The following is a 17,914-nucleotide window of genomic DNA, read 5'->3' as shown; positions in this document are numbered from 1 at the left end:
TCCCCCGTCTGACTGCCATCGCAGCAAAATCAACCCGAGAACCTCCCAACATGCCACTCCCCTACTTCCCTTGCCCCTTTCGGGTAAGGTAGTCCTCCACTAGCTTTTCTAATTAGTCAGCCAAGGGCGTCCCATTCCACCCTTGTGGTGGCACGCGTTTCTCAAGTTAAGCTCCATGTTCCAATTAACATAATAGTCTTATCATGAACAAAAATAGAACAATAATAATAAAGAATGACCATGTGTAATAGTTATCTCAACACCCAAAACCATGTATAGCAATAGCGAAGAGTATCCAAAAGTTCAGGGGTAAACATGGTGTAAAGATGACCAAACTAGGGTGACCAATTGGGTCCCATCAAAATTAAACCTATGGAGGCTAAAATGATTATAGAGAACATTATTGGGTAAATAAAAGTGGTCAAGGGCAAAACTTGCATTCAATTAGCTCCTGCTCAGCAACTTCTACCTGCTGAACACGTGGGTCCTCAATTAGTGGTTCGTCTAGTCGAAGCAATACAAACAGACATAGTATAGGAGAAATTAACATCACACCAAACACAAATACAGAATACATAATAATAAACTACGCATAAAAACGAGATCGTAGGAACAAGAATCAATAAATTCGGAGTTACGGTTTTCGAGTTATGATTTTCTGGAGGTTTGATGTGTTTGGTACAAAAATAACCAAGTGATAAATTGTAATATAGATTTCATGCTAAAACAGAGGTACTAAGTGATAAACAATGTACGAAATTATAGAAACTGGAATAGGTTAAAAAGAAGTTAAAATAAATTTCATATGAATTAAACAAGTTCCTGCAATTGTTTTTACACTAAAAGCATTTTCTAAATGAATTTATATGATTTTCTATTTCTCTGGATTGCGCGCGTGAATTTCAAAGATTTCAAGGTTTGTCTTATAAGAATCCCAGGTTCAATCCATAATTATTCGACACTGAGAAAGGATGGTGGGTTTATTTAGGAGAACACATAGGGTTCATATGCAAAATGTGGCCAGCGAAGGGGTATCAGAGAGTTCTGGCCGTCAGATCTAATTCGTGTGGCCAGGATTAGATCCACGATAATGGGACACGTCGTGCTACGTAGACCCTTGGATTTGAATCAGACCGCTAGGGTTTTACGTTGCGTGATTGCACGGCAGCCGCCCGACCAAGGATCTACGACCCGAAGTTGATCGCACGAAGGGGTATACCATTCTCTAACCGTCCTCGTTTAGTATCAGATCGACGACCTAGGTGTGCTCTACCGAAATGGTTCGCTCAATCAATCTGAGTCGTCCGTTCCCCGATCTACGCACTAGCGTTATTTCTCCCCTAGCTCGAGCACGGTTGGTGATGTAGCACTGTTGCGGCGGCGCCGCCGGCCACGAACCCCGAGCGCTCCAAGGAGCCCTAATTCTTACGCGACCTTGTGCAAAACGGAGAGGGACAGGTGGCGAACATGAAAGTGGTAGTCATACCGCGGATTAAGCTCCCGGGCGACCCGACCACGGCACACGGTAGAAATCCGAGACTTTTCGACGACGGCGAGCAATTGGTCCTCGGTGTCACCGTCAAACGTGCCCCCCCGAGTACGAGCACCATCGGCGGCTTCACAGCGATGACCCAGGGCCACACGTCGAAGGGGGTACGGGCGGTGACGACGAAGTTCACCGCGGCGCCACGGTACTCAGATCTCACGGGGAGCTAGGCACAATGGGGAGGAGAGAAATAGTAGGGGAACTCGTCGCACAACTATATGGTCCCTGTCACACCCAGATTTAAAGGATAAAGCCGGGTGCGTCTCATATGTGCGCCAAGGAAGAACATCATATATAATGACAGAATGTATTGAGATAAATGTCATAAATATCATAAATGTACTTATTACATAGCGGAAGTCTTACAAAATAAATGATAAATATAAAATGAAATAAATATTATTTCCATGGCACCACAAAGCTGACTAGGAGACACCACCTAGATCAAGTCAAACTCCTCGTTGTGCGGCTCCTCTTCGAGCACCTGCTCTTCACCTATGGGGGGGTTTATATATCGCAAGAGTGAGCTCACAAAAGATCATAGCTCGACAAGTTGTGGGGAACAATGTGCATGAACTCACCAAATGTGGGAGTTCATGTGAAGTGTAAGGCTGATCAACAAAACAAAGGTTGAAGCTGAGCATTGCATTTATAAGTTGGTCAAAATTTTATTAGCGATTACTAAGTATAAGAAAATACCAAACCTTAGTAATAATAAATAAAAATAATAATAAATAATCCCAATGCAATGCAAATGACAAATTGAATTTAATTCCATAAATTAATCATGTGAGGGTCCAAGCTGCTCATGATCGTGAGCACAGCTAGTATACTAGTTTTACACTCTGCAGAGGTTGTACATCTTTACCCACAAGTCATGTTACCCATTTGCCAAGGGGTCATGAATCTCATACACCTCTACCAAGGAAATGAGGCAGGGTAACACTACGAGGCCTTTACAAAGTTCAACTAGCTTCAGAAAACCCGCTACAGTTTCTAGGAAGCTCCAATGCAGGGACCCCTCGCCTGACCTCCATCGCAGCAAAATGAACCCAAGGGCCTCCCCACACTGACCACTCCCCTACTGCCCTTGCCCCTATCAGATAAGGTAGTCCTCCACTAGCTTTCCTAGTTAGTCAGCTAAGGGCGTCCCATACCACCCTTGTGGTAGCACTGTTTTCCCGGGTGGTCGCTCCATGTTCCAATTAAAATAATGATATTATCATGAACAATAAATAACAAACTAATAATAAACGTGTGATCATGAATAATGTGTATCTCCATACCCAAAACCACATAAAGCAATAGCAAGTACTACCCAAAATGTTCAGTGGAATCAAGGTATAAAGATAGTCAAACTACGGTAACCTAAAGGGTCCCATCAAAATTAACCTATGCAGATCTTTATGATTAATAAGAACATGACTGGGTAAAAAGAAGTGATCAAGGGCACAACTTTCCTTCAACGAGCTCCTGCTCAGCAGTCTCCACCTGCTGAAACCCTGGATCCTCTGTGGCTTTCTCGTCTACTCGCAACAATACAAACACACATGGTATAGCAAAATTAACATCACATCAAACAACAGAACATAATGCATAATAATATTCTACGTTGCGTAACAAGATCGTAGAAACGAATCACTAAATTTGGATCTACGATTATTAAGTTATGAATTTCCGAAGTTATTTAGGACCTAGAATAATTTTATTTCAAGTTTCATGGCTAAATAGAGGCACTAGATGATAGGCAATATTAAAACAAAATTAATGTCTCTAGAATGAATCAATTTGGAGCTAAAATGAATTCAATATGATTTATACAAGTTTCTGGAATTATTTTTGTATTAAAAATCAATTTCCATAATTATTTCTCAGTTTTCTCTATTTCCTGGGTTGCGCGTCAATTACTAAGAAACACAGGGTCTAACTCGCAATTCTCCCCAGATTCAGTGAACACCGCGCAGGATGGCGGGTTAATTGCCTAAAAACCTAAGGTCTCTTCTGCAAAGTGTGCAAACCGAAGAGGTATCGGCCCGATCTGGCCGTTGGAATAGATTTGAATGGCACAGATTCATTTGATCTTTAAACAAACTGGTACGCTACACGGGCCCTCGGATCATCGATCCGCGGTCCAGATTTAATTACGCAGACATCAACTCGGACCCCACGATCTCGATTGGACGGTCCAACACATTCCCCACCCAATCGACGAACGAGATCTAATCTAATCCGTCCGAGGGAGCATCAACGATCACAACTTCGTCTCCTCCACTCGGCCGGTTAAACACGGCGGCGCGCGCCCCTCACGGCGGCCCATTCATCGAAGATCCCACGTTCATGCCTCAAACCACCCCAAATCTCTAATCCAAACCATGTTACACTAAGCCAAGGTAGGGCGAACTTGATGGGGGGCGAATTACCTCGATACAGTGCAGGGAGAAATTAGACGCAAGAGAAAAGTGTGTACGCGGGGACTAGTGTTCGGGCCCCACCTGTAAGCCAACTGCGGGATGTTCATGCGGCTGATGAGAGGGTGACACCATGGGCCCACCCGTCGGCACCGTTGTTTGCTTCGTAGGGCACATATGGGTCGCGCGTGCGTGCGAGAGGAAAAGGGAGTCGACCGAATAGGCCGAACACAACCCAATTGCAAGTTTTCCTCATTTTCTATTTCCTTTTCTTCTTTTTTTATTTTTAAATTTCAAATTTGAATTCAAATTCTTGTAGTGAAATTTTGTACTCAGTTTTAGACGTATGATTTGAACATGCCATTATGGGATGAGTTTATTTATTCATAAATTTATTTTATACCCTATAATATTTCTCTTTCTCTTCTTTCCCAATATCATTTCCAAATTCCTAAATTGTACCTTTGGTTTAAATCCCAATTCTCATCTCATTATTATATTCCCATTATTTTTTTATTAAGTGCAGAGACAAGCAAAAATCCAATATGGTGCATATTTTATGGATGTGCCTTATTTAATTCTTTAAATGTGATTATTTCCATAAAGTAATGAGTGGATGGCAAAACACGTAATGAGTTCAACTCTTTTATAAATTTGGGTATTACAAATCTTACCCCCCTTACAAAGAATCTCGTCCTCGAGATTAGGATGAACTAGGAAAGAGGTAGGGAAAATCTACTCGTAGTTCTTCTTCTCTTTCCCATGTAGCCTCATCTTCACCATGGTGACTCCATTGCACTTTGCACATTTTAATCACTTTACTCCTCGTGAAACGTGTCAAGGTATCAAGAATCTTGATAGGATATTCCGGATAGGTCAGATCATCTTGAACACTAAGGTCCTCCATAGGTAGCTGCTCTTCGGGCACCCTGAGGCACTTCTTCAGTTGAGACACATGGAAGACATCGTGTACATCCGCAAGATGGTCAGGTAGTTCCAGTTGGTAGGCAACTTCTCCCACTCGCTTTAAGATCAAGAAGGGTCCAATAAAGCAAGGGGACAACTTCCCTTTAACTTTAAATCTCCTCATACCCTTGATCGGTGACACCTTCAGATATACGTGATCACCCTCCTTAAACTATAATAGTCTTCTCTGGGTATCAACATAACTTTTTCTGCCTTGATTGCGCGGTCCCCAAATTTTCCCTTATCTGTCGGACTTGTTCTTCTGCCTCTTGTATAATTTCTGGTCCAAAGAACTGCCTTTCACCAGTTTGATCCCAATATAGTGGAGTCCTGCACTTTATGCCATATAAAGCCTCAAACGGGGACATCTTCAAACTGGCCTAGTAGCTGTTATTGTAAGAGAACTCCACATAGGGCAAACTCTTATCCCAACTGCCACCATGTTTAAGAGCGCAAGCTCTAAGCATATCCTCTAGTACTTGGTTGGTCCTCTCGGTCTGCCCATCAGTTTGAGGATGGTAGGCCGAACTAAAATTCAATCTTGTATCCAAGCACTCGTGCAACTTATGCCAAAACTGAGAAGTAAACTGTGATCCCCGGTCTGACACAATCTTCTTGGGTACACCATTCAAGCATACAATCCGTGCCATGTACAACTCTGCTAGTATGGTTCCTGAATATGTGGTCTTCACCAGAATAAAGTGGGCTACTTTAGTTAGCCTGTCCACAAACACCCATATAGAGTCATACCCAGTAGATGTGTGGGGTAGACCAACAATGAAGTCCATGCCAATCTCTTCCCATTTCCACTCAGGTATCTTAAGCGGGTGCAGCAAACTGGCAGGCCTTTGATGTTTCGTTTTCACCGTCTTGCAAACATCACATAGTTCTACATGCGAAGCAACATCCTTCTTTAGTCCATACCACCAATACTTCTGTTTCAAGTCCTGGTACATCTTGGTGCTACCAGGGTGGATGGAGTAAGCCGAGTCATGTGCCTCCTTCAATATGGTTTCATGAAGACTGTCAATATCAGGAACACAAATCTGGTTCTTAAACCATATCATGCCCTGCTCATCCTCCGTGAAATATGGGCCTCTACCTTCAGTTATCAGATCTTTGATCTCCTGAATTTTGGCATCACCGATCTGACCCTTTCATATTTCTTTCTCTAAGGTAGGCTCCACTTATATGGTAATTCCTTCAGTATGAGCAACTATTCAAAGATTGAGCCTCAGAAAATCTTCTGCTAACTCATCGGGTAACTGGGTTACAATAGCTGCATGGACATGCTCCTTTCGACTCAAGGCATCCGCAACCAGATTCGCCTTGCGCGGATGATTGTGAATTTCCAAGTCATAGTCCTTAATGAGCTCCAACCAGTGGTGTTGCCTAAGGTTGAGATCCTTCTGAGTGAAGATGTATTTTAAGCTCTTGTGATCAGTGTAGACTTGGCACTTGGTCCCCATAATATAGTGTCTCCATATTTTGAGCGCATGCACTACGGCTGCCAGTTCTAAGCCATGAGTGGGATAGTTTAACTCATGCTTCCGTGACTAACGAGACGCATAGGCAATGACGTGTCCTTCTTGCATAAGCATACATCCCAAGCCTTGGTGACTTGCATCACAATATATATCAAAACTCTTCTATAGATTTGGCATAATCAGCACTAGGGCTGCCATCAATTTAAACCTCAATTGATTGAAACTCTCTTGGCATTCCCAGGTCCATTTAAACTCCTTTCCCTTCTCTAACAATAAGGTCATAGGCTTCGCTATTTTAGAAAATCCTTCAATGAATCGCCGGTAATAGCCTGCGAGTCCTAGGAAACTCCGGACCTCCGAGACTATACTTGGTATCTTCCAACCAACTATCGCCGTTACTTTAGCCGCATCCACAGAAATTCCTCCCTTAGAGATGATATTCCCTAGGAAATGTACTTCATCAAGCCAAAACTCACACTTGGTAAATTTGGCATAAAGTTGATTATCCCGTAACTTCTGTAGCACCATCCGCAAATGTTCCTCATGATCACTATCATTCTTGGAATAAATAAGAATGTCGTCGATGAATACCACGATGAACTTATCGAGATACTCCATGAACACCTTGTTCATCAAATTCATGAAGTAGGCTAGTGCATTGGTTAAGCCAAATGACATGACTGTGAATTCATATAGACCATATCGGGTAGAGAAAGCTGTCTTGGGAATATTAGATGGCCTAATCTTCATTTGGTGGAAGCTCGACCTGAGGTCAATCTTGGAAAACACCCTAGCACCTCTCATCTGATCGAATAAGTCATCAATACGAGGTAACAGGTACTTGTTCTTAATGGTGACATCATTAAGTGATCTATATTCCACACACATTCGTTGCGAACCATCCTTCTTCTGTACAAACAGTACCAGTGCTCTCTAAGGTGAGGAACTTGGACGAATGTACACTGCCTCTTGCAACTCGGTTAATTGTTTCTTAAGTTCTTTTAGCTCTTCCACTGACATCCTATATGGCCTTTTTGAAATGGGAGCAGTACCAAGTAAGAGATCAATGACGAATTCAACTTCCCTATCTGGTGGCATTCTGGGTAACTCTTCAGGAAAGACATCTGGAAAGTCTCTAAAAACTCTGATGTTTCTACCCACGAATTTTCCATCTACTAGAAATATGGCAGGTCTGGTAGAGGCGGTTATGGTAATCTCTACTTCAAATCTTTCTCCCTTGGAACTGGTGAGTTCTACGGTTCCCCTTTCACAATGTATAACTGCCTTTGCTTTCCTCTACCAGGACATCCCGAGAATTAGATCTATACTGCTTTCTTCTAATACTATGGGTGTAGACCAGAATTGCCTTCCCATAATTGTCAGCGTTAATCTTTGTGTCATATAGTTTGCTTCAACAAGCCCTTTAGGTGTAATTACTACCATAGGCGTTTTCATATTTTACAGTGGTAATTCATTGTTGGTTGCAAATCGAGCAGACATAAATGAATGCATGGCTCTAGAGTCAAATAGTAATGCTGCTGGAATTGCATTAATGTAAAACATACCGATAGCGATGTCTGCACTGTCAGTAGTGGCCTCAGCACTGACTTGATTAACCATAGCAATGCTGAATCCCTTGCTTGTTCTGAGTTGGTGCATTGGAATTCCCCACCGAACAAGCATTAGCATAGTGCCCAATCTGACTGCACATGAAGCATGTAGGGCCCGTCTTCTGTCATGTAGGCCTCGTCGGGGTGCCAGTAGGGGCAGCCTGACGAGTGTGGGGTGTCTGTGGAGTCCCCTCTGGAGCATACTGAGCTGGACATGGTCCTCCTCCTAGACAAGCTGGTGTACCCAGGGGCGGCACGTAGCGAGGGCGAATACTACTGCTACCCTGCCCCTGGGCAATGGCCTTCATCTTCAAGTCTCCTAGTTAAACACGCTTGTGTTCAATAGCTAGAGCTTTATCAAGAAGCCTCTGAAATGATGGGAAGGTATGAGCGACCAATGCATACTGTAGTGGCCCATTGAGTCCTTCTGTGAAATGCTCTTGCTTTCTTTCATCATCAGCCACCTCATCAGGAGCATATCTTGATAGCTGAATGAATCTGTCACGGTACTCACTGACATACATGTTGTCTTGCTTCAATGACAGAAATTACTTCTTTTTAATCTTCATCAGTCCAGCAGGAATGTGATAGTTTCTAAACTGCATGGTGAATTCCGCCCAAGTAATAGTGTCAGCAGCGTCATGGGCAGCAACATAAGAATCCCACCAGCCAGGAGCAGGACCAGTCAGATGACCAGAAGCAATGTTTAGCATTTTCTCCACTGACTTCAACCAGTCATCGGCATGCAGAGGATCCGGAGAGCTGGCGAAGGTAGGCGGCTTGTGGCTCATAAATTCTCGGTGCTTGTCCCAGGGTGGAAGTGGTGGTGGAGGTGGTGGCAGTGGGACTTGCTGCTGTTGCCCCATCCTCTCCTGATGCATCTCCTCTCTCTCTTGGCGCATCTCTTGGTGTTCCTGCCGCATCTGCGTGTGCATATCCGCCATAGTATCAACCATCTGTTGCATTATCCGCATCTGGGCTGCAACTGCTGGATCAGTTCCGGCTGGGGGGAGGATTTGGATGATTCATCTCTACTTGTTGTTGTTGTTGTCTAAGTACCCTCCGGTTGAATGGATTGGGGGGTAGATCAATTCCTCATCCCTTCCTGGAATTGACCATCTGGGTTAGAAATACATAGTAAGATAGAAATGTAGAATAGATGGGTAATTATGAGGCAGAATCTTTTGGGGGTTTTACTAGCTAAGTAGATTAGTGTGTCACCTACTCATACTAATTACCTTATGGTGGTACATGCTATAATGCCCTGCTATACTAATTCAATCAATCAAAGAAGCAAACCAAGCATTTACAATAAGAACAATCATCCAATTACTTTTAGAGAAAATAATTTTAATTTTGTCTTAGGTCTCCTATCTCTTTAGGGGTCATGGCTATAGGATTCCAAAATGTGAAATCCTCCTTGTCTTAGAATATAAAATGTAAGGATAATCAGAGTAGAACAGTAGAAGGTGAGACATCATCAAGAAAAATATAGAAAGAATCAGAGTAAGGTAAGTAGGTAATGGTTTTGTCCAGATCTATCTAGGTTTCGTCCTATAGTCAACATTTGACTCTGATACCACTTCTGTCACACCCGAATTTAAAGGATAAAGCCGGGTGCGTCTCATATGTACGCCAAGGAAGAACATCACATATAATGACAAAATGTATAGAGATAAATGCCATAAATATCATAAATTTACTTATTACATAGCGGAAGTCTTACAAAATAAATGATAAATATAAAACAAACTAAATATTATTTCCCTGGTGCCACAAAGCCGACTGGGAGACACCACCTAGATCTAGTCGAACTCCTCATTGTGCAAGAGTGAGCTCACAAAAGATCACAGCTCAATAAGTTATGGGTAACAATGTGCATGAACTCACCAAAGGTCGGAGTTCATGTGAAGTGTAAGGCTGATCAACAAAATAAAAGTTGAAGCTGAGCATTGCTTTTATAAGTTGGTCAAAATTTTATTAGCGATTACTAAGTGTAAGTAAATACCAAACCTTAGTAATAGTAAATAAAAGTAATAATAAATAATCTCAATGCAATGAAAATGACAAATTGTATTTAATTCCATAAATTAATCATGTGAGGGTCCGAGCTGCTCATGACCGTGAGCACGGCTAGTATACCAGTTTTACACTCTTTAGAGGTTGCGCATCGTTACCCACAAGTCATGTTACCCATCTGCCAAGCTGTCATGAATCCCATACACCTCTACCAAGGAAGCGAGGCAGGGTAACACTACGAGGCCTTTACAAAGTTCCACTAGCTTCAGAAAACCCGCTACAGTTTCTAGGAAGCTCCAATGCAGGGACCCCTCGCCTGACCACCATCGCACCAAAATAAACCCAAGGGCCTCCCCACACTGACCACTCCCCTACTACCCTTGCCCCTATCGGGCAAGGTAGTCCTCCACTAGCTTTCCTAGTTAGTCAGTCAAGGGCATCCCATACCACCCTTGTGGTTGCACTGTTTTCCCGGGTGGTCGCTCCATGTTCCAATTAACATAATGATCTTATCATGAACAATAAATAACAAACTGATAATAAAAGTGTGATTATGAATAATGTGTGTCTCCATACCCAAAACCACATAAAGCAATAGCAAGTACTACCCAAAAAGTTCAGTGGAATCAAGGTATAAAGATAGTCAAACTAGGGTAACCTAAAGGGTCCCATCAAAATTAACCTATGTATATCATTTTGATTAATAAGAACATGACTGGGTAAAAAGAAGTGATCAAGGGCACAACTTGCCTTCAACGAGCTCCTGCTCAGCAGTCTCCACCTGCAGAAACCCTGGATCCTCTATGGCTTGCTCGTCTACTCGCAACAATACAAACACACATGGTATAGCAAAAATAACATCACACCAAACAACAAAAAAAGAATGCATAATAATATTCTACGCTACGTAACAAGATTGTAGAAACAATAATCACTAACTTCAGATCTACGGTTATTAAGTTATGAATTTCCGAAGTTATTTAGGACCTAGAATAATTTTAATTCTAGTTCGTGGCTAAACAGAGGCACTAGATGATAGACAACATTAAAACAAAATTAATGTCTCTGGAATGAATCAATTTGGAGCTAAAATGAATTTAATATGATTTATACAAGTTTCTGGAATTATTTTTGTATTAAAAATAAATTTCCATAATTATTTCTCTGTTTTCTCTATTTCCTGGGTTGCACGCCAATTACTAAGAAACACAGGGTCTAACTTGCAATTCTCCCTAGACTTAGCGAACACCGCGCAGGATGGTGGTTAATTGCCTAAAAACCTAAGGTCTCTTCTGCAAAGTGTGCAAACCGAAGAGGTATCGACCCGATCTGGCCGTTGGATTAGATTTGAACGGCACAGATTCCTTTGATCTTTAAACAAACCAGTAAGCTACACGGGCCCTCGGATCGCCAATCCGCGGTCCAGATTTAATTACACAGACATCAACTCGGATCCCACGATCTCGATCGGACGGTCCAACACATTCCTGTGATACCCGGTTTGCAAAGAGGAGAAGTGGAGGTTATTCTTTTTGTTCTTTTTCCTCATTCGGGTGATGCGCTTTGGGAATTTGGAATTTGTGGAAAACATTCACCTGTAAGACTGTAGAATTTCTTTGGTTAGTTGCTTGCGACGGGGCCGGGAGCTGTCACGTGGGCGAGTTGGGCCTTGAACCTTGATCCCCCCTCCCCTCTCTCATCTTCTTCCTCCTCCACCATCACCACCCAAAACCCTAGCCCCCCCCCCCCATTTTCTTCCCCCCTCCAAGGTGCAGGCCTCCTATGTGGTTCTCCGTCGTGTGGCTGCGATCTCAATTGGAGTTTGGAGGGAGGAAGAAAGAAGGAGGAAGGGAAGATCCCAAGGTGAATTTGTGATTAAGTTTTGTTGTTTTTGTGCTGCAATCAATTTGATTATGTGTTTATCTATGCGAATCGGTAGAGGTGCTGTCCAAGAATTTTGTGAGTGGGTGAACAGAAATAGTTCTAGGGATTTCTGAGCATTTTCGTGGGCTAATTAGTGGGAATCAGTGGGATAATCATGTAGAGCTTTGTCATACCTTTCCTACGAGTACTTATGCGCTCGATTCAGAGTTATAATTTAGGAGATATCGTTGTTTGAATCTGGGTATGTTGCTGTCCAAAAAAACAGATTTTCAGGTGGGTGAACAGCAGTAGTATTAGCAGTTTCTGGGAATTTTTTGTGGGTAATTAGTGATAACCAGTATGATAATCATGTAGGGCTTTGTCTTATATTTCCAATGAGTACTTATGCGCTTGATTTGGAATTATATTTTAAAAGATATCGCTGTTTGAATCCAGGTATATCGCTGTCCAAAAGACAAAAAAACAGATTACAGGGTTTATCTTGTGGACTGTTTTGGGCTAATTAGATGTTAGAATTTAATTATAAATTGTATACAAAACTTGTGGGGAATTTTATGTAGATGGCTCTGGAGTTTTTTTATTACCACTGCTGTCACAATTTTAAAGTTATGAAATTATTAAGCAGCACCGCTGTAGTTTGATGGGTGTGGGGAGAGATGTTACCCGCGGCGGGGTTTGAGATTGTGCGTAGGTGTGACTTCGTTTATGAGCCTGATTGTGTGAAATTGGTGCACTAAGTTGTATGTCAAAAACAGGTGGTGGACTTCCGGATCGTACTTAGGGATTTGCCCAAACTTCCGGTGAATGCAAGTAAAACAGTGATGGTTATTCTGTCTGTTGATTGAAGAGTCTTATACTTGATTATGTTTGTGCTATTTGTGTTCGTATTCATATTCCTAATTGGGTACCGTCGTTTAAAGTTATTCATGTTTATTTATTATACATGTGGATGTTGTGGTTTGATCATGTTACCCATGTGGTTTATTATGTGAAATGGGTGGAAGTATATGTCTAGCACATTTTATTTGAGAAGAACTCATGTTGTTGACATGCATAATACATTCATCATCCATTGCATTGAAGTTTTGTCGCGATCTTATGGTCCGACCGTACTGGTACAATGAGCATCATATGTTGCCCGAGAAGGGGTATGATGCAGGTTCATATCCTTAGAGGTATGAAGGCAGAAGTCATACTGCATCTGTAGCCATGTGCATTCATGAGGGAAGTGTGGAACCTATTATGGTGATGTGGATGATGTGGATACTTACTTTGCGATTCATCTTGGCATTAAGTAATTGATTACTTGCTTACTTGATGCAAATTAATATTTAAGAAAGAAGTTGTGAACCACGTGGTTGCTTATGCACGGTTGGTTTACATTGTCCAACTGTTGTTTGCTCTTTTTACTTGCTGAGATGTGTCATCTCACTCTTGCATTGTCTGATGCAGACACCTGATCTTTGCTTTGGGCAAGGAGGGATGTAGCAGCACGGCCACCACACCTTTAAATAAAGGAACCACTGCTTAATAATGATGTTAAACAGGGAGGGTCAAGTCTAGGGGATTATTACATTCTATTCTTTCATGGTAGTTGAACTGTTTAGTTTGGTGGACTGAGTTGTCTATCTTTTGTCTGGTCATGAATGTTCATTTCTACCGTTGCATTTCAATTATACTATTGTTGGGGGTATGCTTCATAGCCGAAGATCCTAAAGAAAGAAACACCTTCGGCAGATCCTATCAAAAGCAATGACGAAGCTATCGCCTATAAAGCTTCGGCACAAGTGATATGTCTCAAGACGAAGGGGTGAACCGACTTAAAGATGAAATGACCTAAAGACCCATGATATTCTGTGTCATTATTGTAGTTGATTGTAAAGGGTATAAATGTAATTTTACACAGGCTGTACCCTGTGCCTATAAATAGGTGAACAATACCCCTGTACTGTTCACGCAATCTTGCAATCGCTGGCATAGTACGCTGGAATTACTGCTTTCTGCCAAGGCGAAGGTATAAATGTACCTAAATATTATGTTTTAATATTTAGGTTTGTATAATAAATATGTGAATGATCTTATGTATTTTTGATATATCATTCTCTTATGTTTCATATTTTTTATACTTTATCCTACATTGTTTTATAAGTCTAATCACGAAGGTATGACCTTCGTGATATCTTGCTCATGGCCTTCGTCCGAAGTTCATTAAATCCTTGGGGAGATAATGCTACAGTGGACGAAGGGCATTAATATTTAACATTTTATGTTGCCTTGTTCTTAAATCATAGCATTTGAGAGCAAGTCCCCAACATTGGCACCCACCTCCGGTGAACTCACTTCCACTTTTTGAGTTGATGCTTCGTTCAACAACCAAGCTAGAGCTGCTTCGGCTACGAAGCTGGTACTCTCGATAACAGGCGGTTCATGCTCAGAGCCGGCCAACAAGAAGCAGAAGAAGGAGGCACAGAGAAGGGTACAGCATGTCGGGGTGCAGGGACCCTTCATCAAGTCGAGATGGTCCCATATCCCAATTACCTTCTCCCAAGAGGACCTTCAGCTCAAGGATTACCCTCACAATGATGCTATGGTTATTTCTTGCGTTATCAAAGGATTTCTAGTCCACAATGTTCTAGTTGATACGGGTAGTGCAGCAGATATTATATTTGCTAAGGCCTTTAGACAGATGCAAGAACCAGAGGATAAGATTCATGATGCTACACACCCTCTTTGTGGCTTCGAAGGAAGGCAGATTGTAGCGCTCGACAAGATCACGATGCCGGTGACCTTCATATTTGTCAACAATACAAGGGCTGAGCAAGTTGTTTTTGATATTGTTGACATTGAGTACCCCTACAATGCAATCATTGGTCGTGGGACACTCAATGCTTTTGAAGCAATTCTTCATCCAGCATATTTATGTATGAAGATACCTTCGGATCAAGGGCCTATTGCTATTCATGGAAGTCAGGAAGCTGCCAGAAAGGCTAAAGGAAACTAGACAGATTCAAAAGCAATCCATAATATAGATGGAGCTGAAGCTTGTGATCAGTATAAGTACAGAAGGGAGAATGCTGCTTCGACCGATCAGCCGAAGCCCATGCTTTTATGTGAAGATATAGCAGAGCAAAAGGTATTGCTTGGATCTCAATTGTCTGAGGAATAGGAGAAAACTCTAACAAGGTTTCTGTTCAACAACAAAGATGTTTTCGCATGGTCCGCCAACGATCTCTGAGGTGTCAACAGGGATGTCATTGAACACTCGCTTAATGTCGATCCATCCTTCAGACCTAGAAAGCAGAGGCTTCGGAAAATGTCTGATGACAAAGCCAAAGGTGCTCGGAATGAAGTGAAAAGACTTCTTAGTGCTGGAGTCATCAGAGAAGTAAAATAGCCAGAATGGCTAGCCAACACTATTACGGTGAAGAAGGCCAATGGTAAATGGAGAATGTGCATTGATTTTACTGATCTCAACAAAGCTTGTCCAAAGGATGAGTTCCCATTACCAAGAATAGATTCTCTAGTAGATGCAGCAGCTTCGTCAGAGCTCATGAGTCTACTAGATTGCTATTCAGGCTACCATCAAATCCGGATGAAGAAGGAAGATGAGCCAAAAACCAGCTTCATAACCCCCAGTGGTACATATTGTTATCTTCGGATGCCTGAGGGGCTCAAGAATGCTAGAGGAAGCTTCAGTAGAATGACAGCGAAAGTCCTTCATTCTCAGATAGGCAGAAATGTGCTAACATATGTTGATGATATTATAGTAAAAAGCATGAAGCAAGAAAATCACATTGCTGATCTGCAGGAAACATTTGCTAACTTTAGGCAAGCTGGCCTGAAGTTGAATCCAGAAAAATGTGTCTTCGGAGTAAAGAATGGAAAATTCCTTGGTTGTCTAGTTTCAATAAAAGAGATCGAAGCTAATCCGAATAAAATCGAAGTTATTCTTCGGATGGAGCCGCCAAGCACAAAGAAGGGGGCTCAACGGCTGACAGGAAGACTGGCATCTTTGAATCGATTCATATCTAGATCAGTAGAGAGAAATTTACCATTCTTCGAAGTACTGAAGTCGGTCGAAGTCTTTCAATGGGGATCAGCTCAGCAGAAAGCCTTCGAAGAGCTGAAGCAGTACCTAATAGACCTAATGACACTAACTCCACCCACGCCAGGGGCTCCTCTGCTATTGTATGTGGCAGCTTCGCACTCTGCAGTGAGTGCAGCACTTGTACATGAGAAGCTTGAAGGACAAAATAAAAAGCAAGTCCCAGTATATTTTGTCTCCGAAGTGTTGAGCTTGTCAAAGAAAAATTACACAGAGTTGGAGAAAGTGTTGTATGCTGTGTTAATGGCTTCCAGAAAGCTTCGACATTATTTTCAGGCTTATTATATAATTTTTCCTTCGTCACAGCCTCTGAAGGATATTATGAGGAACAGAGAAGCTACTGGAAGGGTTGGAAAGTGGGCCGCGGAGCTCAATGAATTCACCATTGATTACGTGCATAGATCTTCAATTCAATCCCATGCGCTAGCAGAATTCATTGCTGACTGGATGCCAGGGGTGCACGAAGAAGGGACAAACAAGGATACCGAAGCTTGGACGGTGTTCTGCGATGGTTCTTGGGGAACCTTCGGTGCAGGAGCAGCTGCGGTCCTAGTAGCACCTTCAAAAGTCAAAACATGTTTTGCAGACAAACTGGACTTCAGTTGCACAAATAATATTACTGAGTATGAAGCACTTCTTTTGGGGCTTCGAAAACTAAGAAGGGCTATCCTAAAGACTGATTCTCAAGTTATTGCTGGTCATGTGGATAAGAGCAGCAGGGCACGAGATCCGAAGCTAGAAAAATATCTAGATGCAGTCTGAAGGTTGGAAGCTTCTTTCGAAGGGTTTTCTGTCAAAAATATTCCAAGAGGTGAAAATGAGCATGCGGATTTGCTAGCCAAATCAGCGGCTCAGGGGCTCCCCTTACCCTCCGAAATATTTTTTGAAACAATAAAAGCACCTTCGGTTGAGCTCATGGAAAGAGCAGTGCTCACTATTTCTCCAGTGCACAGTGAAGACTGGAGAACTGAAATAATATCTTTTCTTCAAGGAAATTGTCTTTCAAGTGACGAAGCTTATAACAAAAGAATGGAGGCAAGAACAAGACCATACGTCATAATAGAAGGGGAATTGTATAAACATGGAGTTTGTTCACCACTCCTCAAATGTTTATCAAGAACCGAAGGTATCAAATTGATGAAGGAGATACACGCAAGTCTGTGTGGATCTCACATCGGATCTAGGCCCTTGCTGGGAAAAAAATTTCGTCAAGGATTTTATTGGCCGAAGGCAGCTTCGGATGCAGTAGAGTTAGTTCAAAAATGTGAAGGCTATCAAAAATGTGCAAGAGATCAGAAACAACCTTCGTCTCTAACTCAGTTAATACAGCCCACTTGGCCCTTGCAAAGGTGGGGTCTCGATTTGCTAGGCCCACTTCCACCAGCTCAAGGAAATCTAAAATATGTTGTAGTGGCGGTAGAATATTTTTCCAAGTGGATTGAGGTGAAGCCTTTAGCCACAATAACTTCGATCACTGTCCAGAAATTTTTCTGGCAAAATATTGTTTGTCGCTTCGGAGTGCCGAAGGCTATTACTGTGGACAACGGAACACAGTTCGATGCTGAAGCTTTCAAAGAGTTTTGTGAACAAATTGGCAGGAAGATTCATTTTGCATCGATCAAACATCGGGAGTCAAATGGACTTGTTGAAAGAGCCAATGGCATTATAATGACGGGAATAATGAAGTTAATATTCAATCAGCCCAGAGGAAAGTGGCCAGATGAATTGATCAAAGTGGTGTGGAGCCACAACACAACAATATCAAGGTCAACAGGCTTTACACCATTCAAATTATTGTTTGGTGACGAAGCAATAACCCCAGAAGAAGCTAAAGCAGGATCAATAAGAACAGTGGCTTCGGCAGAAGACGAAGCTGATTATTCTGTGGC

The sequence above is a fragment of the Zea mays genome, chromosome 1, assembly GCF_902167145.1.
Source record: "Zea mays cultivar B73 chromosome 1, Zm-B73-REFERENCE-NAM-5.0, whole genome shotgun sequence".
NCBI classification, from domain to species: Eukaryota; Viridiplantae; Streptophyta; class Magnoliopsida; order Poales; family Poaceae; genus Zea; species Zea mays.
Note: the sequence above shows the minus strand (reverse complement) of the source record.